This window comes from Acinonyx jubatus, chromosome C2, assembly GCF_027475565.1.
Source record: "Acinonyx jubatus isolate Ajub_Pintada_27869175 chromosome C2, VMU_Ajub_asm_v1.0, whole genome shotgun sequence".
Taxonomy (NCBI): domain Eukaryota; kingdom Metazoa; phylum Chordata; class Mammalia; order Carnivora; family Felidae; genus Acinonyx; species Acinonyx jubatus.
In genome coordinates, this window is record NC_069384.1 from 144,186,293 (window position 1) to 144,208,525 (window position 22,233).

Sequence of the window (22,233 nt, forward strand, 5' to 3'; positions counted from 1 at the left end):
CCTGGCTACTCAACGGGTGGTCCAGAATCTGCATTTTAACAAGATCCCGGGGTGATTCATGTACATACTTGAGAAGTCCTGCTCCGGTAGCATTAAAGCATTTTGCACAGAGGAGTCAAAGGATCTACAGTGATTTGGGGAGATCAGATCAGACTTGCTTCTGCCACTGAGGAGGAGAAGGATTCCAGGGGAGTAGTAGCTCCTGGTTTTCGGAGGGTGTTTTGAGTCCTCCCTAGCTACAAGGCCCCCTTTAAACCGTATGTAACTAATGCTCCGAGGCTAGCAGTAAAGTAATGAATAAATGCCCGGTTTTTCGGGACATGGTTTTCCTCTTCAACATTAAAAAAAAAAAATTCTTTTGCCTTGAGAAACTTATTTGGTTGATGCTGGGTGAGAACTCACTAAATTTTTCTTGAATCCATCAACATTTATTTTAGATGTTCTAAGCACCACCATGGGCTTTTTCTGTGATTGCTGTCTGTATTTTATTTACCATAAGGCAGGTTTTTTTGCACCTTGGTTTCTTTCATCTTTAAGAATTTTGGGTCACTAGCAGTTACAACAACAACCAATTCTCATACCTCTTCCTGATCTTATTTTTTTCAAATAACTTTATCTTCTGACTTTTTTCTTCTTCTTGACAATTTGACTGTATTTGGCAAAAACCAAAATAAACAAAAAACTGAAAAAACTTTCCATTGAAACTTGTATCTCATGTTGCTGCCTTTTATATCAAATGTCAACTTATTCAGCAGAATAACTGTAAATCTTAATACCTCGAATCTCTTAAGCAGATGTTTATTTACAACAGGAACCTAATTACATGAAATGCATAACCATTTGCTTTCATATTTGCTCTTAAATCATGCTACCATAATGAAAATCTGAACTCTTACCTTCTGCCGTCTGTAAGAAGCTCAGTGGTTTCTGCCCATGGACACCCTCTGTCCCTTTTCTCTTTAATAAATATACATGGCCATCAGTTAAATCTTCTCCCCAGACTTCATTTTGAACAGGTGACCCCTGCTAGAAAGCCTTCCATGGATCTTCTCTGTCGATCTCGGGGATTGATTACATGGCCCTTGCTTTCTGTTTGAGGTCAGGCGCTGCATCGGTATCCTTGGTTCCTAAGACTCACTGATGGCTCCTAAGACTCATAGGATGGGTTTGATGATTGCGTGTGTGAATGAGGCCAGTCCTCTCCCCCATTTCCCCTTCTTCTCTCAAGCATGCTATGGACCCTGGTTCCATTCAGACTGGGTCTCCTCACACATCCTTTTGCTTTTAGATTTTCTATGTTTGACTGTTCTGCTCCCCCACGTTTTCCCATTCTCTACCCATGTCCTACAACACCTCCACCATGCTGAAACAATGCCTGACCAAATGCCACTCCCTCTGTTGGGTTTTCAGTTTATTATCCCGTCAGATCTCCTTTCTTTCTCCTCTTTGCAGCCTCTGTAACAGGCCTGGCTTCCACACTCAGGTGGCTTTGGTGGCCAAGCTACTCTTGGCTGTATTATGTGCCCCTTATTAGAATGAAAATTCTTTGAGGGAGAACCTTCTGTCTGATTTTTCCTGGCACTCAGTGTGTATTCTCACTGAAAGGTAGTTGCTGTTTAGAATTTATTACTTTTAAAGACCAGGGAAACTGCTTATAAATCCAAGATGGGATGGATAGATCTATATCTATAATATTAACTATAGATATTTTTTTATATAAATTTAAAGATTTTTTTCTAGACTGTTTACCCTTTCACCACCAAGCGTGTCATCAGTGGTCTTGTCATTTATTGCCACCTTGAGGGAACCTTGGGCTTGTGGGAAATTTTAAACCATCTGATGCGTGTAAGTTGCTCTTTGCAGTGGAGGATCCCCTGTCTTCGGTCTTTAGCTTCTGTGAACTTGGGGGAGCTGTAGTCTGTGGGTGTTATAGCCTGTTGTTTTTCCGTCCGTCACAGACCGCCTTTGGTTCATTTATCCTCTTGTGTGTGGATCTTTTGTAGAGGGCCCAACGTGTTGTGACTGTAGAAGCCAGAAAAAGTCATAAAGGAAATCATAATACCATCAGACTCAGGACAGGTTTTTATTTATTTATTTATTTATTTATTTATTTATGTATTTATTTATTTATTTTTGCCACTCCTGCCTTTCATTTTTATGAATTGTGGGTTATCTCCTGCCATTGGGATAGTTGGGGAAGGGACAGTTGAATGAAGGAGTCTTAGTGCAATGGAGAGTGTCTGAAAACACCCTTCCACCTGCCCAAGGGACGACATCCCATATTGCAAAGATGACTCCTGGCTGCACCTTCTGGAAAGGCTGTAGACATGGCCCCTAGGTCTCTTCCAGCTGGATTGTCACCCATAGACCCCCCTCCTCCAGGGAAATTTTGGAGCTACCCATGAGTTCATAACATTAGGCATGGCTAGCAATGCCCTTTCTGTTCTATCTAGGGAGAAAGGGAGATGAAATCAGAATTTTATGTCTTAATATTCCATCGCACTTACAGGAAATGGCTTTTATTTGATGAATGTTGGTTAGCTTTCAAAACTGCTGAAAACCTTTTATCTTTCAAGATTTTGATGATGAAGTTGGTGAGGATGTTTGTGGCAATTATATAATCGGTTATGCAGCACTGTGCAAAGCATTTTGTCAAACTCAGAGTGTCTCCTGTTACCAGTTTATTAATGAAATACTTATCTTCAGGGCCAAGGAAGGAATCTAGTTTCCTAATAGTTTCATATTTACTTGTTGGATAACTGTTGGAGCTACAGTTAACTCTGTTCGGAGCTCACTGGCTTTGTTACTCCTCAGGGTATAACTCCTCTTAAAAGCAATTGACTAAATGTTAGATGCCTCTGTTAGTCATCTTCTGCTAATCAAAACAGTTTTCTTCTTCTCTCTCTCTTTTCATAGAGAGTTCTGTAATTCATCTTTAAGTTCTGGGAAGGGAATCTTCACCGTGAGCTCTGATACAAAGTACTGTTTTGATTACAATCAGTACTTTAATAAAACGTATGTGAAAGTGAGTTACGGTGAGCATTTGATAATGTATATAATTGTCAAATCACTGTGTTGTACACCTGAAACTAATACAATATTGTATGTTGAGTATACGTCAATTAATAATAATAATAATAGAGGAGTATTTAGAGGGAGCCCCTGAATGTCTGATTGATCCTGTGTCCCTGAACTTAAATCTACTTCCCTTGTTACACAAAGTGACCATAGAGCCCACCTTGGCACTCGTGCTCTCTGAATTGAAGTGTCTTTGAAGTTAGGGGAAAATGAAGGGATCAGAGTGAGCAGCTGATGATTGTGCTGGTTGAGAGCCACTCGTGTGCCCTTTATCAGCAGTGACCAGGGCTGCGGTAGAACGTCCTGATTGTAGTGAACATTTCTGCCCACAGCCCTCCCTGGTGCATATCTCTTGGGAACACGTAAAATGTCTTTTGTTGTTCAAATAGCTGTTAAATGAAGATGAAAAGCACAACAGACATCGTAAAAATAGTCATTTGCCAGCTTGTCCAGGCAGATAAAAAAAACTAGCGTCAGGAAAACAGAAAAGAGCAGTGATTTGAATAACTTTATGAGTTCGGAGACTTATGGGGGAAGGAGTACCAGTGGGGAAAAGAGTCTAGTCTGATAACTTTGAGGAAAACATATTGACCATGTCTGGTTATAACAATTTTTAAATAATCCCTTATGTTAATAGAGTGCTTTATTATCTGTAAAAGAGTTTCACCTGGATATCATATTTCATTTTGGAAATGACCCTCTGAGTGGGTATAATTACCCTGTTTTACCAATAATATGGAAATGGAAGCCCAGAAAGATGAAACCATCTAAGGCATTGTAAAGCATCACAAGTGTGTGTTTTTGTCATTTTACCATCTTTTAGTCATCGTACCCCTGGCTGCTTAATTTCTAAGAAAATGTGAGACAAACGCTATGGTCCTGTCATGTTTTTATATTTCAGTAGCCAAATTGAGGAAGACGGGATCATAGGATTGACTTCAGAAGCCTTGTTTTTTGCTTCAAAAATTGGAAACCATATTTGGGACTGGCGAAAAGCCTCCTTCAAGATACACTTCTTTGAGGGCTTTGTCACCGGTCTTCCTAGAGCTGAAGCTGTATAATGAGTTATTTTTCTTGTTCTCCTTTTCTTGTAGGGCAGTTTTTCTCTTAAACACCATGCGGTCTGCCTTCCTGAGGGTTATATCACCATTGCCAGTAGGCACATGTCGCCATTTATAAAAGACTATGGCTTTGCCACAGTCTTGTAGTTGTGCTCGTCTTCAGAGTTTCAGAATGCTTCCCATAATCACACAGGAAGGGTGTGTCTTCACCATATAGGCATAGAGGTCAAGTATTGTCCTTGGCTTCCTTTCCCAGAACTTCTTAGAGATGAATGTCTGAGTAAAGATATGGAGAAGAACAAGATTGTTTTGACTGGCAGAACACAAGAAACACAGGCATCCAGTATTACTGGATATCCTAAATTACTTTTGTACCCTAAAACCAAGAGCACACTGTATACACTGTATGCGAGCCAACTTGACAATAAACTATTTAAATAAATAAATACATAAATAAAAGGAAAAAAATAAATTGCTTTTGTATACAGTAGCTTCTATCTTGAGGAGTAGCAAAGCCGACTTATTTGACTGACATTTTCAAAGGATATGGTAAAGAATGACCTTGATTGGCAGAAACTGCACTCAGCTTGCGAGCTACACAAAGCTAACGGATGCTCCTGCTTGCCTGCAGTTTGTTCTAGAAATGTCATTTCCCCCACAACATAAAAAGAGAAGTTGAGTCATGATGTCGTTTTACTTAATTTTGGTTAAGGAAACAAATCAAATCAGCTCCCACACTATAGTATGGGCTTCTTTCTCTTCTTTTCTACCATTCTTCTTTTTTTTTTTTTCCAGTGGACTTGGGACGAAGGATTATTCTGATCTTTCCATCTCTGGGAAAATTTCCTAGAAAAGATGATCTTCCTTAAGTAATGACTGGGTTCATGAATTTATATTAGAATCAGATCTTCTTCAAATTAGAATGGATTTCACTGTTACTTTTCATGTACTTCTTGTTTAAAAGGGATTTCATAGTAGATCTTCTAGAATACTACCTATTATATAATCCTTTTAAAAATGGTAATTTGTGCATACCGATTCCTGTTAAGGCAGATGTAACTGTATTTAGAAGAATATTCAAATTGTGAACATCTCAGAGGTGATCCTTCTTCAGATCTGGTAAGATAATACTCAGTATATATCTGTTAGATGGAATAAGAAAGAAAATGTACCACAGAGACAAGGAAGAGAAGTTAAGCTGTAGGACTATATTGACTTAAAACTTATTTTTTTGTGTGTTCTATCTATTTAGCTTTGTGATTATCTGAAGGCAAAACTTGTCCACAACCACGAACTCTGATCTAGGAGCTATTTATCTTATTAACTCCTTTGGTAGTGCATCTGAAAGGAGATGACACTTTCTTATGTTGGACTTTTTGAAGTCATTATTCATTTTGCCTTGTGGAGTCAAAGCCCTTTAGAAATTCAGCTTTCTCAGGAAACCTGCCCCTTAGGTCTTCAAACAGATCTCCCTTCAAACTCATGCCCTTGGTGATTGACCAAGGATTTCCACCCTTTAAAAACATAGGAATATGTAAAATCCCTACTAAAAAATTAACCTAAAAATGACCTTCCAGGGGTGCCTGGCTCAGTTGGCTCGGATGACTCAGTTGATTGAGGGTCTGACTCTTGATTTTGGCTCAGATCACAATCTCACGGTTTGTGAGTTTAAGCTGGGCGTGGGGCTCTGTGCTGACAGTGTGGAGCCTGCTTACAATTCCCTCTCTCCCCCTCTCCCCTGCTCATGCTCTCTCTCTCAAAACAAATAAATAAACATTAAAAAAAGAAAAACAAAAAATAAATAAAAGTGACCTTCCAAGGGAGAATTTGTACAACAGCAACCAAATGCCTTGGGACCGATTATGTTTACGATCCCTGCCCTATCCCAAAACATTACTGGAGTTTGAGTCACGTAAGAAAATCACTTGGGTTGAGTTTGACCCAACCCGTGTACGTTGATAAAAATGTTCTGTTACTAATGCAGTGTGCGACTTTCCCCGCAGCCAGGCCAAGTTGAGAGGCATGGTTTGCAGGCAGGCCCTCCTCTCTCGCAGACTGCCTTGCTCCCTATCTCTAACCCCTGAGCTTGTTCCTGTTTAGCTCTTCACTCCATACACAATAAATCCTTTCCTGAGCTGTATTTACTTTTTTTTACTTCTGGCTGCACATTAGAATCATATGGGGAGCTTTTAAAATAATCCCAGTGCCTGAGCCAAACGCCTGAAGTTCTGATGCATTCGCCCTGGTGGAGGGCCCCAGCATCGATAATTGTTTTAAAAGATCCCCCGATGATTCTGTTGTGGAACCCAGGTTGAGACAGACTGATTTCTACAAATGGAGAATTTGCACAGAGAAGTCGAGGGGTTCACTTAATGTCCCGCAACAAAGTAGTACCATTTATGACTCCTGACTCTAAATCCAGTATTAACAAATAAGGGCAAGGCTTTGTTGGAGAATGAGGGGAGAATCAAAATCCCTTTACTTCTGGAAACTCATCAGCAGAGTGGGGTTAAACACACACCCATCCAAAAGCCTGTCTTACAGCACAGGTGGTTAAAAACCAAGGCCGAAGGAATCGGAGCGCTGGGCCCTCCTCAGGGGTTGTATTCGTGCACCTGCTTCAAGGGAACCAAGGGAAGCTGGGGGGATGCCTGCTTGCAGTGTATACCCAGCAACCACACCCAGGAATCTTCCGGTTCTCCCGAGCGACTCCACCCTCCAGAGCCGACAGTTGGCACACTCACTGAGTTGGGCCTCTCCTTGGGGAAGGTGTCAGATGCCAGGTGTCCTTGGAGAGGCCATTCTCTGAGTTCCTTTCCAGCTGCTGGAAGAGGCACTGCCCTCTCTCTGAGGCCTGGGCAGACCACGTTGGGGATGGTAGATGTTATGCGGAGGCGGACACGCTGGGGGTGGAGAAGGAAGAAAGGGTGAACATATCATGGGGGTTCTGATAAGACGTCGTTCTGAGCAGAAAGATGCTCAGATCATCAGGGCCTTAAACGCCAGGCCATGTAGTTGGGCTTAATTCTCCGAGTCACTGGCAGATTGTAAGCAGGGATGTAATCGAACCATCCCCAGGCCAGACATTTGTGATGGGAAGGCTGTGAATGCCTTTCTTCTCTTTTCCTCTGATGCCTCTGCAGCTAGCAGAGGGCAGCGGAACCCATCCCAACCTGCCTGTGCACCTGGTCAGCACCTGCACCCTTCTGGATTCTGATCCCACATCAGGGTTAGGGTGTCATCACTGGCACATAATGGTTTTTTAAAAAAAGAACAGTTCTTTGGTTGGACCTCAGGAGATATAGGCGGAAGCTCTTAAACATCGCAGAACCTCGACTGTCTCCACCTTATCTTTAGGTTCTGTGCTGATCTTGCTCCATACAAAGTAGTCTGCCGACTCTTCTGGAATGAGGTATGAACAAACCAAACAGGGGCACAAATTCATTAATTCCAAGGGGGCACTTTCTTTTGCCAGACCTCACTTATAGGTGCTTTCCTGACGTGTTCACACCCCAAGTATCTCAAACATATGCCTCATACTTTTAGAAATCTGAAGAATTTAGAGTTTCAGTTGGGTAGAGCCTCAGTGGAATACTTTTATTATATCTAATGCCATTTTAATGGGCTTGAGACTAGGGAGGTTGGATTGATTGGACAACGTATATAAACCAGTGCAAGGAATTTACTAGAGTGGAGAACGATGCCAATAGCTCAGAAATGTGGTATTTAGGGAGCTTTTTACTTCATAATCACCATGACAACATTGGGACAAATTGTATAGCCCTCTTAGAGAGCAAGCACTTGTTTGCTGGAACTTTCTGCAGTGGTGACAATATCTAATGTCTGTGCTCTCCACTGTGCTAACCATTAGCCACCTGTGCCTTCAAATGTGGCCGGTGCAGCTAAGGAACTGGGTTTTAAATATTATTTTATCTCAGTTACACTTAAATGTAAATGACCGCCTGTGGCTATTGGCTTCCATCATGGACAGAACAGTTATAGAATATCCTTAAAATCCTCATTCCCTTCAAGTCCTCTGATGAAGCACAATCAGATAATTTCTTAGCACCTATAATCATAAGCAGATTACATTATTTATACCTTTCCAGTCCTGTACTTTGGAATTGTAGCTGTTTCTGTCTTGGATATATGATATTCTAATGTTTACGAAAATACTCTTTAGTGTAGTACGCTTTAATTATAGTACTTTGTTCTAGGAGGATCCAGCCGGGGCCTCTTTTATCATCTGTGTTTTTAGTTTTAATCTTAAAAGGGCTATAAAAATAGTATTATTTTGTGGGAGAAAAAAATATGCTTAACGTCAATGCCTGTGGAGCGGTAGGGATTATGAAACATTCAAACTCCTCCTGGAAATACTGGATAAAGAGAAGTTAAAGAGGCAGGTAGAAATCTCCAAGGAGAAAACTTGCCCTGGAGGAATGCTTTTAATTAGATTTAGCTTCCATCAGAAGAGTCTAGCAAGGTGGCTTTCCCTGAGGGCATTGGGATTTTCCCTTGTGAATAAATTCTCTCCGCCATTGGTCACCTCTCTGCTACGTTCTTCTAGAAACTCAGCCTTACTTGGCATGCCGTGACTTAAACCCTCCAAAAAACCTTGGAAAAGAAGCCAGTATTTTTTCTAAAATGTTAATTTCCTTGCTTTAGGCTTATGTAGGCTTTGACTGGAAACTCAATCTGTGCGCCTCGGCTCTGCATTATGTTTCAGTCATTGAAATGGGGCTTAATAAGAATTACTTGATACCTTAGGAGTCAGATGAGCCTCACTTTTTTTTTTTTAAACAGTCTTTTATCTTAGGCACAGGGATTTGCATTTTGAGAGGTCGTGCCAGCTGACTTGAGCCTCTACAGGTTTCAGCTTGTTGCAAACCTAGTTTGGTCCATTTTTCTCACTTCTGGGACCTCCTGTTGCTGCCACTCATGGCTTATGGGTTTACTGAGGAGATCTAGTCCCTGTCCCTAATTGTCTCCTGTCCCTACCTCAGCAGTAATACTACAGATAGCCAATCATTTCATATATAACACATCCCTTAAGAAGTCGGGATGGAATGTTGGGGCACCTGGGTAGCTCCATTGGTTAAGCATCCGACTCCTATTTCCACTCAAGTCATGATCTCACAGTATGTGAGTTCTGAGCCCCGCATTGGGCTCTGCACTGATAAAGCAGAGCCTGCTTGGGATTCTCTCTCTCTCTCTCTCTCTCTCCCTCTCCCGTGTGTTCTCTCTCTCTCCCTCTCTCTCTCTCTCTCTCTCTCTCTCTCTCTCTCTCAAAATAAATAAAATAAGCTTAAAAAAAAAAAAAAAGGAAGTCAGGGTGGACCATTAATTACAAACGACATCCAAGCCAGTCTCTTCCCCATGGGACTTCTTTTCTGGCTCCTACTTCTCCTTCCATGTCCCTTGCAGCTTCTGATTTCAGAGCTCCCTGGAAGCTGAGGAGCCCAGGTCTGTTCGGATTTCTTCAGATCAGTGTTTGTCCAATAGAACTTTATGCTGTGATGAAAATGTGCTGGATCTATCCTGGCAATATGTGGCTACGAAGCACTTGAAGATGGCTAGTGCTACTTGAAAGTGAATATATGATTTTATTTAACTTCAGTTATTTACGTGTGTTAGTTTAGTTATTTAAATTTAAATTTAGAAAGCCGCATGGACTTCTGGCCACCATATTACACAGTGCAGCTCCAGACTGAGCCCTTGACTTCAGAACAATGTGCCTTGACGAGAGCATCTTGTCTTGGGTGCCCCGTGGTCCTCTCCCTTCATGAACGAGCTCTTCCCAGGAAGGAAACTCTCTTGACCTCTGAACTAACTTCTTTATACTGCTAACTTTGATTATTGAAATCTTGAGCTTTTTATTTTTTATTGTTTTAGACACTGCACAGACGATTCACACTCTCTACACCTGGGCTCTGGGTTCAACATGCCAATTTTTTTTTTCTATTGTCTTATTTCCTCTGTGAGTGTATCTTTATTCCTTGTCCAACAGCTACAAATATGCATTAATTTACTTTTTAACAAATAAGAGGAATTTGTCAGAAACAGTAGAACTTTTCTCCGGGAACCTAAGGAAGGGATGTGAAACTTGGTGTTGCAGGATGGAGGGAAATGGAAAAGTGGAAACAAGTGTTTATTGCATGCCAGCTACTACGTGCCAGGCAGCGTTGAAGATTCTAGAGGACAGCAGTGAACTAAACAAAGACCATTATGTTCCAGCTAGAAACAGGATTTTACTAATATGTTGGGATAATAAGTGCAGAGTAAGGAGCAGAGGCTGATGGCTGAGTGTAATTTTAGAAAAGGGCTACCATAGTCCTATCTGAAAAAGGCATCTATCTTCAGAATGTTCTAGGTGGAGGGAATAGTATGTCCAAATGCCCTAAAACCAGAGCGTGCTTGTTACCTCTTCACACCCTCTCGGTTTCCCCGTGGTCTCTCATCTTTGCTGGTCTCTCTTTCTCTCTCTCTCTCTCTCTTTTTTTTTTTTTTTACATTTATAGACACACATTTTTACATTGGACTCCTCAAGAAATGAAGCCAGTCCACAACCCGATTGGTGTTGGTAAAAAGATTAGACTGAAATGGTTGAGAGTCGGTGAAATGTAGTCAAAATGTGCTTTCTCGGTCACCACTGGGGCCATGCAGCATTTTACACATCTTGCCGCTCACTCCATTAGGTAGTTTCCAGCACTAGTTAGGTTTAATGAATAAGATTATTTGAGTTGGGGGGTGGGCGAGGGCAAATCCAAGGTGCAGAAGTTAGCTGCCTATGGGAGTTGGCACAAAAAGTCTTCTAAAGAACTAAAAGGTGTTGTAATTTGATCTCCCAGTCAAAGACAATTCAGAACATTTCAAAGTTGAAGTTACTTATTCCACACTTAGCCCTAGCAGTAAATGTTATTGCCGTATGCAAATATGGCCGTTCCCATAGATGGAAGGAGCCCACTGTATTCCAGTACTCAGTGGGAAGAGCCCTCAAGGACTGTGGGTGTGGTTCTCATTTTCTGTACTGAAATGACTGCTGGGATCTATCTTGACTCTGCCACAGCCTGTTGACAACAGTGAAAATATCCTCTGGTAAATGGCTGTTCTCTCTTCTTACCAACTGCAGTGGGCTTGTTACAGCGTGGAGGGCAGTTGGCTTTTTACCTATCGGAGGACAGCATCATACAGATCACAGCTACTTACCTTACGAGAACGCTTTATGCTGTTTACTGTGAATGGCATTAATGACAAGGGTGAGGAATACCCAGGAAAGGCATAAACCCTCCCCACACGTTCTCATCCAACTGTATTGCGAGAAAGCGACAGAGTTGCTCGGTTCAAGAGCAGATTCTCAGAATTCATTTCAAATTTCCTGCCCTGTGATGTCCCTCCTTGAAGGCTTCCCATTGCTTAAAACGTGTTTCTTTTTTTTTTTTTATTTCACTTCCTCTCCTTGAAAAATATGAAGGGAGGCTTCAAAGTGTTTGTTGTTATCTTAGAAACCAAAGTGAATCCGAACGCACCCTTTAGTTTTCTCGTGCCAACTAGTCGAAGGTAGTTTGGCAGCTGCTAGTCAATGAAAAGCCTCCCCAGAATCTTTTACAAGTGGGTCACAGTTTTAAACATAATGCTGAAACTATACCAGAACTGGTTGTTACTTTCATTTTCTTAAAATCGACGATATTTCTTTGCCTTAATTTTCATTTGAGGGAAAATTCAGCCTCAAATAGATGGCCTAGTAGAAGGAGCTTGGTTTTGAATTTTGGCTTTTACTTCAACATTTATTGAGCCCTGTCCTGTGACAGACCCTGGGCCAAGGCTGTCCATCTTGGAACAAGACAGATGATAGTCCCTGACCTCATGATGCTGATATCCTGCTGCCTGCCAGCCTCAGCAAGCTACTTAAACAGTTCCCTCTTCTGTAAAATGGAAGCAATAATCTAATCTCTCATAGCCACTTGCCAGACACAGTCAAGGCATAGATCAAGTAATGGGATGTTTTTGTACAATTATACATGTTATTATTACTTATCATTCAAGCTGAGCTCAGAAATGGATTCAGAGTAAACAGAGATGTTTCTAATGCTGAAGGTTGTTTTTTTTTTTTAAATGGTTAGAGTGAATGTCTGTGCTGTAAGCCAGAATTTCCTCCACATCCCCCATAAAATTAGAGGAAATGCCTACACGGGCTGAATGGAAAGTGATCCTTTGTCATCTGACATAATTTTCCTTCCTTTTAACCTCGGGATGCACAAATGTTTGTTCCTGCAAGATGGATCAGCTTCAGTGATCGGGGTTAAGCCTGAGTATTAATGGGGGATGTGGACCTCCCAAAGTTGCAGAGAGTGTGGTTTCTCAAGGAGCAGAGACAGCAAAACTGAAATCACACCGCTTGATAGTCCTGAAGCCGTTTTTTCTTATAAGCTGAAACATAGCATCTCATTCTGCTTAACCAGGACTGCCAGGTCAGTGCTGAGGCACGCCTGAATTACTCAGGTTTCTTGACTCTTGGGGGTTGAACTGTGAGTGTTTTCCAAAACGAAAGGGACTTAAAGATCGTCGTGTTCAGCCCACCTATTTGACCAGTCAGAGGATGGGCACAGTGTGGTCAGGTAGTTGCCCAAGAACGCAAAGCCAGGCACACAGTTAGTTCAGCATCTTCTCTGCTGCAACCCGCTTCTACTCCCAGCGTGAATTCTCCTCGAGGGGAAACTGTATAGCAATGTCACATAATTAATTTTTACATGAGGAGACGGCTTCTAGGAAAAGAGATTAAGGAATATTGCTTTCCGTGTATCTGAATGGCACAGAACACTTCTTAACTAGATAGATAGTCACAAATCTAGGAAAATTGTTGCTTATATTCCTCTCCATGTTCCTCATCAGCTGTGAATCACATTGTGCGGGGTTTTTCCTTGAGAAAGAAGGCCAAACATAACTTCATTTCAACATTTTAGAATTCCATAATCTTAAGGCGCCTCATTGCCTCCCCACGGCTGCCCGTCAAATTCACTAATTTTATTAGCATGTTGCCAAATGACACACGAAGTGCCTCAAAGCCAAGGCAGATCAGCTCTTCATGTTGAATGTGGTGCAAGGGTCAGCAGAGGATTTGAAAATCGAACTCGATCCTCCAGTTACTACCTAGTTGCCAGACCTAAGCTGGTTCTGAACAGTATTTTAAAACCAGATGGTTTGGCTCTAGAAGGGTGTTTAAAGATCCAAAGCACTCTTGGGAGCTTTGTTATCAAACAGTGATTGATTCCGTTAGATCTCTTTGAAAGCTTTGGCTCCAGGTCGCTGGTAACAAAAAGTTACCGTATTTCAATTTGTCTATTTGCTCAAATTTCCTGAAATATTTTGTAGAGGTCATCAGACTGCTGCATTCTGGTGATGAGGAGGCATAGATTTACCAGACTTTTAATTATCTTGTGCCTTTCCTGTAATTTTCGTTTGTGAGGGAGTGTCTGCATGCCGTGTTACTTTTCTAACCAGAGTGCTTGTGTGGCACTTTTTATTGTCCAGATGATTTTCTCATGTACTTCAAGCATGTTTTCACTTCATCCTGACCCTAGAGAGTACCATTTCATTGATCAAGAGAAGGGGGTTTCAAGAAGTGGCTTGCCTTGGTCCTACAGCCTTAATAGTGGCAGATCCTGAACTCTGAAGTCTTTGACCTTAAAATCCTTGGACTTCACAAGCTGACTGTGATTCTATATGTCTCCTAAAATAAGCAAAGGAATTACAAAGAACCAAAGCTCTTTTCTAAGAAACATGCTTCTTCCCCTGGCCCTACATGACCCCCTCTACTACTTCTGGCCACACTCAGTATCTTTGCCTTCTGCTGGAGGGACTGTTAAGTGCTTCTCAGGAACCTTTACAATGGGGACATCTGTCACACTGCTAGTGTCAGGGAGGCTGAGGGTTTTCATGTGACTTGTGGCTTTGTTTCTCATTAGCTGTGTCTCATTGACCTTGAATAGTCATCTCACCTCTTTGACCCTTAATTTCCCCATCTGTGAAATGGTGATGACAAAATGCCATGGTGGTTGTGATGAGCAAACGAAATAATCCTCACTCTTGGTACTGGACTAGGCATTTGGTCTGCGTTCAATAAATGGTGTAGAAATAACTAACTAGTATTATTATTATTCTCCCATACAGTTCCGATTTCTAAAGTAGAAAACTTTCCTTTTCTTTTTTTTTTTTCAACGTTTATTTATTTTTGGGACAGAGAGACAGAGCATGAACGGGGGAGGGGCAGAGAGAGAGGGAGACACAGAATCGGAAACAGGCTCCAGGCTCCGAGCCATCAGCCCAGAGCCCGACGCGGGGCTCGAACTCACGGACCGCGAGATCGTGACCTGGCTGAAGTCGGACGCTTAACCGACTGCGCCACCCAGGCGCCCCAAAATTTTCCTTTTCTTGAAACGTGAGTGTCCACGTTAGTGAATCAAATACATATTGGAAAATGACCATATTAGAGAGTTATACGTGAGTTTTTGGCGTTCCAGTTAAACCTCTAATGTTGGAATAGAGAGTTGAACAGATATGTTAAAAAAATTATTAATAGTAAAGCTTCAGGTGGCCGCAGGGGCCGGGCAGGGGGTAGGAGTCATGAGGGAGCAGCGGTGAATGGCAAGCCAGCCAGTGGGTACTCGAACCACCTCAAGGGCCTACCACCCCTCGCTAGCTAACGTCTGACTGTTGTCATGGCAACTCTGTAGGTCCACTGTTGCCACATCTTTTTAATTTTCTTTTTTGCTTTTCATTTTATTTATTTGAGAGAGAACAAGTGAGGGAGAGGAGCAGAGGTGGGGAGAGAGAGAGAGAGAGAGAGAGAGAGAATCTTAAGCAGCCTCATGCTCAGTGCTGAGCTGGATGTGGGGGCTCGATCCCATGACCCTGGGATCATGACCTGAGCTGAAAGCAAGAGTAGGATGTTCAACCAGCTGAGCCACCCAGGCACGCCATCTTTTAATTGTCTTAGTTGGAGTTGGAAATCCAGCTTTTGATGTGAAATATCCTAATTTGAAAACCTGGGGGGCGCCTGGGTGGCTCAGTCGGTTAAGCGGCCGACTTCGGCTCAGGTCATGATCTCGTGGTCCATGGGTTCGAGCCCTGCATCGGGCTCTGTGCTGACAGCTCAGAGCCTGGAGCCTGTTTCCGATTCTGTGTCTCCCTCTCTCTCTCTGACCCTCCCCCGTTCATGCTCTGTCTCTCTCTGTCTCAAAAATAAATAAACGTTAAAAAAATTTTTTTTTAAAAGAAAACTTGGTTCACATTTTTTTTACGTTTATTTGTTTCTTTTGAGAGAGACAGAGAGTGAGGAAGGGACAGAGAAAGAGGGAGAGAGAGAATCCCAGGCAGGCTCCACGCTGTCAAGCACAGCATGGACTTGAACCCGTGAACCATGAGATCATAACCTGAGCTGAAATCAAGAGTCAGACACTTAACCTACTGAGCTACCCAAGAGCCTCACTTGGTTCACATTTTAAAAAGAAAATAGTTTAGGCCAAACAGAACACATCTGTGGACTCTCTGTGGCTCATGCAATCCCTGCTTTAACGTCTCTCAGTCTGGTCTACTCCCAGCTTATTTGGGTGTCAGAAACCAAGCATCTCGAACCTCACCCCTTAAAGAAGTACTTCACCTGAGTGCTATCGTATTTCCAGCCCTTTTCCAGAGCATGAGCCTCTGAATTATCTGCTTTGACCAGTATTTTCACATACTTCACAAAACTGAAGAGCCTTTCCATTTCCAAAGTTTTTTTGATAAAAATCATACAAGTACTGTTTTTTGGGTTTTTTTGTGTTTTTTTTTGTTTTGGTTCCCTACAGGACTGTAAGCATCTTGAAAAGAAAGGGTTATGTCTCATAATGTCCACCCTTTCCATAAGAGTTCTTTTTAAAAATTTTTTTTAATGTTTATTTATTTTTGAGACAGGGAGAGACAGAGCATGAACAGGGGAGGGTCAGAGAGAGGGAGACACAGAATCTGAAGCAGGCTCCAGGCTCTGAGCTGTCATCACTGAGCCCGACACGGGGCTCGAACTCACAATCCGTGAGATCATGACCTGAGCCGAAGTCGGACGCTTAACCGACTGAGCCACCCAGGCACCCCCATAAGGCTTTAATATCCGCTCACAAAGCAGATAGGTAATGCATGTTTGCTTATGTCGGCTAATTTTTCTGGTAATTCTTTGAGTTGAGTTGGAATGCTATAGCACTCCATAAATCGTGTGCTCATTTTGGTGCCTCTGCCAGGCTATTTACCAATGCTGTTTTGACTGTCACCAAGAGAGTTAATCATATTTATTTGCAGTAATCTCTGGGTGCTTTTGCTTGTTGTCACGGTATACCATCCAAGTCACATCAACTGAGGGAGAATTGTTTTCTCAGTTACTATTACTTTACATAAAGCACCAACTAACTTTAAAGCATTTCCCAGCAGAATAGTTATTTTGACAGTATGTGAAATAGTGTCAAATTGTACTCCTTCACTTGGTATAGTATCCCATTTGCATTGTTGTGGCTTAATTTATTCAACTGGTTTCCTCTTTTCCTCAACCCCAGCCCCTGCATTCTCCTGGTGTTGGCTCATTTCAAAGTCTCTAGAGTTAAGATTTTGCCAGATAAACACACTGTGACAATCAGCTTTCTTAATGGTAAACTAAAATTGCCATGTGTGGACAGTGGCATTTGTTGCCAACTGCTCACCCCTGCCCAGCTTTCTGAGGGCTGTTTTTCTACTAGATCCCTGTTAAACATTAAAGAAGATGATTGAGAGAGCTAAGGGTTTTTCAGCTCTTTGTGGCAAAAATTCTAGTATTCGGAAATACTGCCTTTGGCAGTAATATAGATATTTCCATCTGCAAGAGTCATTTAAAATGTGTGGGTTTTGTCACCTGATATGTGGCCTGATTCTGGGACATATACCCGCCACCGCCCCCCCCCCCCCAAAAGCAAATGCAGCAAGTGTTTTCGGAGAACTCAAGCTGCACTTCATCCTCAGTGATCCAAGAAATTCAGGGCTAAGCAAGAAAACAGAGTGTGCATATTGGGAGCTATTTGGAACTATAGGGGTTGGGGAGTGTTCAGTTGAGAAGTTTGCAATCAAACTCTAGCTCAGTTATTTTATGTTTGTCACTAGAAAATGCCAATTACTTTTCCATTCAGCTGCAACTTGTTTTAGTCTATATATGGCTTTAAAAAATCTCCCTGTAAATCAGAATTTTAAAATCCTCCTTTAAAGGTACAGTCAAGTTTTCAATGTAAAATGCCCTATTGGATTAATCCCTTTGAAACATAGCTTAATCCCTTCATTTATTTGTTTGGTGAATACAAGTCCCTACATTGGTTTATGCAGTTTCCTTGAAACAATCCATAGTGAACAATTCGACTCATTTTAGCCAAAAAGGCTAAAGAAAAAAAAAAATAAAGAAACCCAAACCTTCAAAGCTAACTCCCTCCACTGAACAAGTCAAAAAGGGAGGGAACACACACACACGCGCACACACACACACACACACACACACGCACACACACACACCCCTCCTCTCCGATTTATTCACAGTTACCTACTTTTTAGTGAATTTAGGCTGGAGTTTTATTAGGATGGTTGACAACTGTTCAGATTCATTAGTTTACTTGCCAGCCCCTGACTTTTAAGTTTTTAAACCAGGCCTGGAGTTTCTTCAGTTCATTTCTAGATTAGAATATTTCTACTATGAGAGGAGGCAGACTATGCCTGAGATTCAGTTCTTGCCTCCTGTGCTTCTGCTCCCGGGGCTTTTGCTCTGCCTTCCCAACTCTCCTTGCCTTTTGTAAATCTCACTTACCGAGCCAGTCCTGTGAATAGCATACACACCAGAACATGCATGTGCCACTCAAATGCAGGATGCCTATTTGATGAATGATTCTCTGTCTTCAGAGAGCTCATCTCTGCTCAGACTCTCCTGGTCTGAGCTATTTGCGCAGCCCAGAGTGCCTTTATTTAAATTAAAAATTTTTTTAACGTTTATTTATTTTTGAGAAGAGAGAGACAGAGCATGAGCAGGGGAGGAGAGAGAAAGAGGGAGACACAGAATCCAAAGCAGGCTCCAGGCTCCGAGCTGTCAGCACAGAGCCCAACACAGGGCTCGACCTCACGGACCATGAGATCATGACCTGAACCGAAGTCAGACGCTTAACCGACTGAGCCCCCCAGGCGCCCCGCAGAGTGCCTTTTTGTCCTTCCCTTGCCAAAGCCACCCATTCTTCAGGGACCGATCCCCACCCCCCACCCCCCATAAAACTGGGTATTCCTGTGCCAGTCTCTCTCCTTTTTTTGACCTCATGCCTGCATTTAAAGACAAGTCAGTTACATTTGATAATTCTGCTTCTCCAACTAGAAGGTAAGCCCCAGGAGGGCAGATGTTTGTTTTAAATCTCTTGGGACGTGGAGAATATCACAGACGTTTGACAGATCCTTAAAGGTTGGCCATGTGGTAGGCAATTTCAATGTGAAAGGATACATCTTTTCTTATTAGGTTTTTGACTAGAATGATTTTTCCACCATTTCAGAGAGATTTTCGAGTATTGTTTCGGTCATCCTTGGAAGGTTTTTTAAAAGTATTATCATAGAACATTTGCACAAAAAGAATTGATGTATTCAGGCCACTTGTGTCTGTTTCTTTCCTGCCCATACGCTGGTCTCCAAGTTAACTAAGTGATGGTTTCTCTAGGACTCATCCTGGTCCTTCAGAGACCGTGCGGGACTATCACTTGAAGAAGAGCCCACCTCCCCTGCTCTCCAGATATTTACAATTACTTAGGGAATGGCGGTTAAAATACTTTTAAAACTAAAATAGAAGGTATTGTGTTGTGTTACGATTTCCAGCTATGCTGTAGAGAAGAAAAATATTCCTAAAATATCTTCGACTTAATCACGAGGTGTTATTTGTTTGTTTATAGTCATAGGCCGAAGTATTTTATTCCCTTGGAAATGTCTTTCTTCCGTGAAGAGTTATGAAGGGCCTGCTCTGAGGCTGCTTGACTTGCTGCTTTGTTCTGGAGGGAGGACGTGTGTGACGGGCCAATACACTTGTCCCACCTGGTCTCGGGGGCCGTGGGGCATTTGTTGCCAGCATCACAGACCATGGCGGCTGTCTGCCAGATGGTCGCCTCAGTGTCTGACTCCAAAATGCCAACTGCAATTAAAAACCTTCTTTCAGAGAACAAGTCTTTCAATTCTGGGCCCATATGGTGATCAGAGCCTCTGGGCCTGTGATCGTTTAAGAGGCCAGGCTCAAGAGAAAAGCAGATGGAAAGAACTGTAAGATGAGACACGCTTGTAAAAAAGGTGAGGAACGGTATTTAATTTTTCTGGATCCAGTATGAGTGGAGAAGGGGAAATAATGGCCAGGCAAAAACTGGGTTCCCCCTAGCCTTCCTCCTCAACACGTGAACCAGCGGCATCAGCAGAATCTGGGAATGGTCTCCGTTTCTACCTGTAATGCTCAGTTTAATGAGTACTTGGCTAGGTTACAGGGCCCAGCTCTTCAATCAAACATTAACCCGGGTGTTGCTGTGGAGGTACTTTGCAGATGTGATTAACAACTGTAATCAGTTGACGCTAAGTCAAGTCACATTACCCGGGGTAATGTGATTGGGCCTCATCCAACCAGTTGGAAGACCTTGGGAGCAGAAGAGCTTTCCCCGAGAAGAAATTCTGTCTCAGTGCTGTAGCATTCATTCTTGCCTGGGTTTCCAAGCCCTGGCCTGCCCTCTAAATTTTGGACTTGCAAGCCCCACAATTGCATGAGCCAATACAGTAGCCCACACCTGGAGGTTTAAACATATTCCCCAAATCTTTGTGCCCCTCGTAACATCTGAGAAGCACTTCTCAGAAGCATGTGGAGTTCTGTTCACCAGTTGCCATGGATTATTCTTTGAGATGCTGCAGGTAATTGTATCAATTTTAGTGGTCCTGCTCTGAAATAAATAGCACTAAACAAGACCTCCACAGGTGTTTGTAGAACGAATTCATTCTTAAGTGCCCCCCAAAACGCATCACTAGGCAACAAGAGATAGATGCATGAATTCAAACACACGGGAGTGCATTTCTGGCGAAGTGTTTAAGATTATGTGTAGAATCTTGAGATTTCACCTAGTACTTCAGTTAACAGTTGCCACCATTCCAAAGATAACGGTCTAAGAATTCCTATCCGATAGTCATATCTAATATTTATCTGGAATAAGTCTAAGCCTTATTAGGCTGCTCATCACTAACCTCCAAAGACAACAGGGGTGTTCCAGAAATAGACACAGCTAAGCTTTTACTCATTTCATATTCTCAAGACCTGGAACTTGTGTCTCCAGGCAATGAGTTTGGGGAAAATGTGCCCTAAAATGAGGAAGGCAGTATGACCTAGACTGAAGGTCTTGGTATTACTCATGGGTTTGTTTGAAGAGAAGTGAAATGCGGTGTGCCATGTGACCCCATCATATGCTGAAGGAGGCTACCCAGGCTCACTTCCTTTAGCGAATGACTTTCTAGGTGAGAGATGTTCTTATTGGAGCCTCTTTCTGGGGGACATTATGAATAGCTGATTTGCCTGGTATGGGTAGAAAATTCCCTGAAGATGGTCAGCTGTGCACAGAGGGCATAGAGACACTAAAAATGTTCACTAATATGAGAACATATTAACTAAAGATGCAGGAGGGTAATTTAACCCGAATTGGAAGTAATTTGGAAGTTGGTTAGGGTCTACTGTGGGGTTAATTAGGTGGCTTTTGTTGTGGTGTTTAGGGTAATATCTTTGTCCCTGGCGATTCACATATATCCACTCACCTTTCATTACTTTGGCTTCACAAACACGTATTCACAAACCTAAGATGTTTGATACCTGAGGTTGCAATGGTAACTTCTTCTGTTGATTGGAATGCACAGATGGAATCATGCACGCAGTGAATAGCCACTAGGGCCCTTCCTGCACCCCCCCCCCAGGAACCCCCCCCCAACTCTGAATACCGGTGTGCTACTTAGGGTGCTATCGGTGATTCTTGAGGACTCTGAGCTAGTCCTTGGAATCTTCGGCGGTGGGGGGCTTGTGGGTCTTCAGGGAGTCTGTAAGTCAGCCCTCTGAAATGATAGCCAAAACTTCCTAAGTATGTCTCCCCCATCTCTTCCGAGTGACTTCATAAAGTTTTTTAGCAAAACTAGATGACCTCCAACAAAGCTTAAGAGAAGCTTTGCCCCTTACATTTCACTCTATGCCACCAACACACGTATTCACAAGGGAGAACACTGGCTTAAAGCAGAGGCTGATGTTTGCTGGCTGGCTGGAGTTGTCAAGGTAGGGAGCCTCCTGAGGTCAGTGAATAGGGAGTGGCTGGCTGTAGAAGGAGGGCAAGAAATTATAGTGAATATGCCCCGGGTAAAGGCTTTCAAATTTTTCAGAAAAACAAAAACATAAAAAACAGCTGCTCAACCTTAAAAAGTCTGTTCACCTTAGCAGTGGTCGCTTTTACAATAATAAAGAGAAAGATGAGGCCTCTTCACTGGGTACTTACGACGCGATATGTGATAACATCCTTTGGTGCACAGCAGGTGTTTGATGTGTATGAATCCCCACTGTAAACTGTCCCTTCCCCCCCGACACACACACACCTGTACCTCCAAGTAGGGAGTGAAGTTGGCTGTTTGCCTTTTTCCCAGGGTTCATTGCAAAGGCCTTCCCTTTCTGGGTCTTGCCGTAGGCAGCCGGCTTTGTAGACCTGCATGTCTCCAGGGGCCCCGTTTGCACAGACTGCGGTCGGAATGCCACCCCCAGCGCTGTGTGGCTTGGCGGCCCTTCTCTAGCCTTTCTCTTCTTTGATGGCCCTCTTTGGTGTCTTCACTGTTGATTGTGCTTTGTAGGCATCAGATCGAAAGCCCTTCTACTTGTCAACAGGTCTGCGGCTGCCCTGGTGGCTTCCAACAGTGGACTCACTGTTTGCACTCCTCTCCTGACTTTTCTCACACTTCTTAGCTTGTGTTAGAAGAGCACTAGCCATCCCTGAGAAGGACTCCTTTTAGGGGCTGGTACTCCTGGCTTTATGGAGGGGCT

At 42.7% G+C, this 22,233-nt stretch overlaps 1 protein-coding gene and 1 long non-coding RNA gene across 3 annotated transcripts in view; one reads left to right on the forward strand and one right to left on the reverse strand.

Annotated features, from left to right (window-relative positions):
- Nucleotides 1-22,233, forward strand: part of TGFBR2 (transforming growth factor beta receptor 2) — an 89,670-nt gene that overhangs the window by 12,006 nt on the left and 55,431 nt on the right. The gene's annotated exons all lie outside the window — the stretch shown is intronic.
- On the reverse strand, nt 4,912-7,043 carry LOC128315320 (uncharacterized). Its single transcript, XR_008298040.1, has 2 exons — nt 6,884-7,043; nt 4,912-5,281 (listed from the first exon to the last, which is right to left on the reverse strand). It is a non-coding gene; the product is annotated as an uncharacterized LOC128315320 (long non-coding RNA).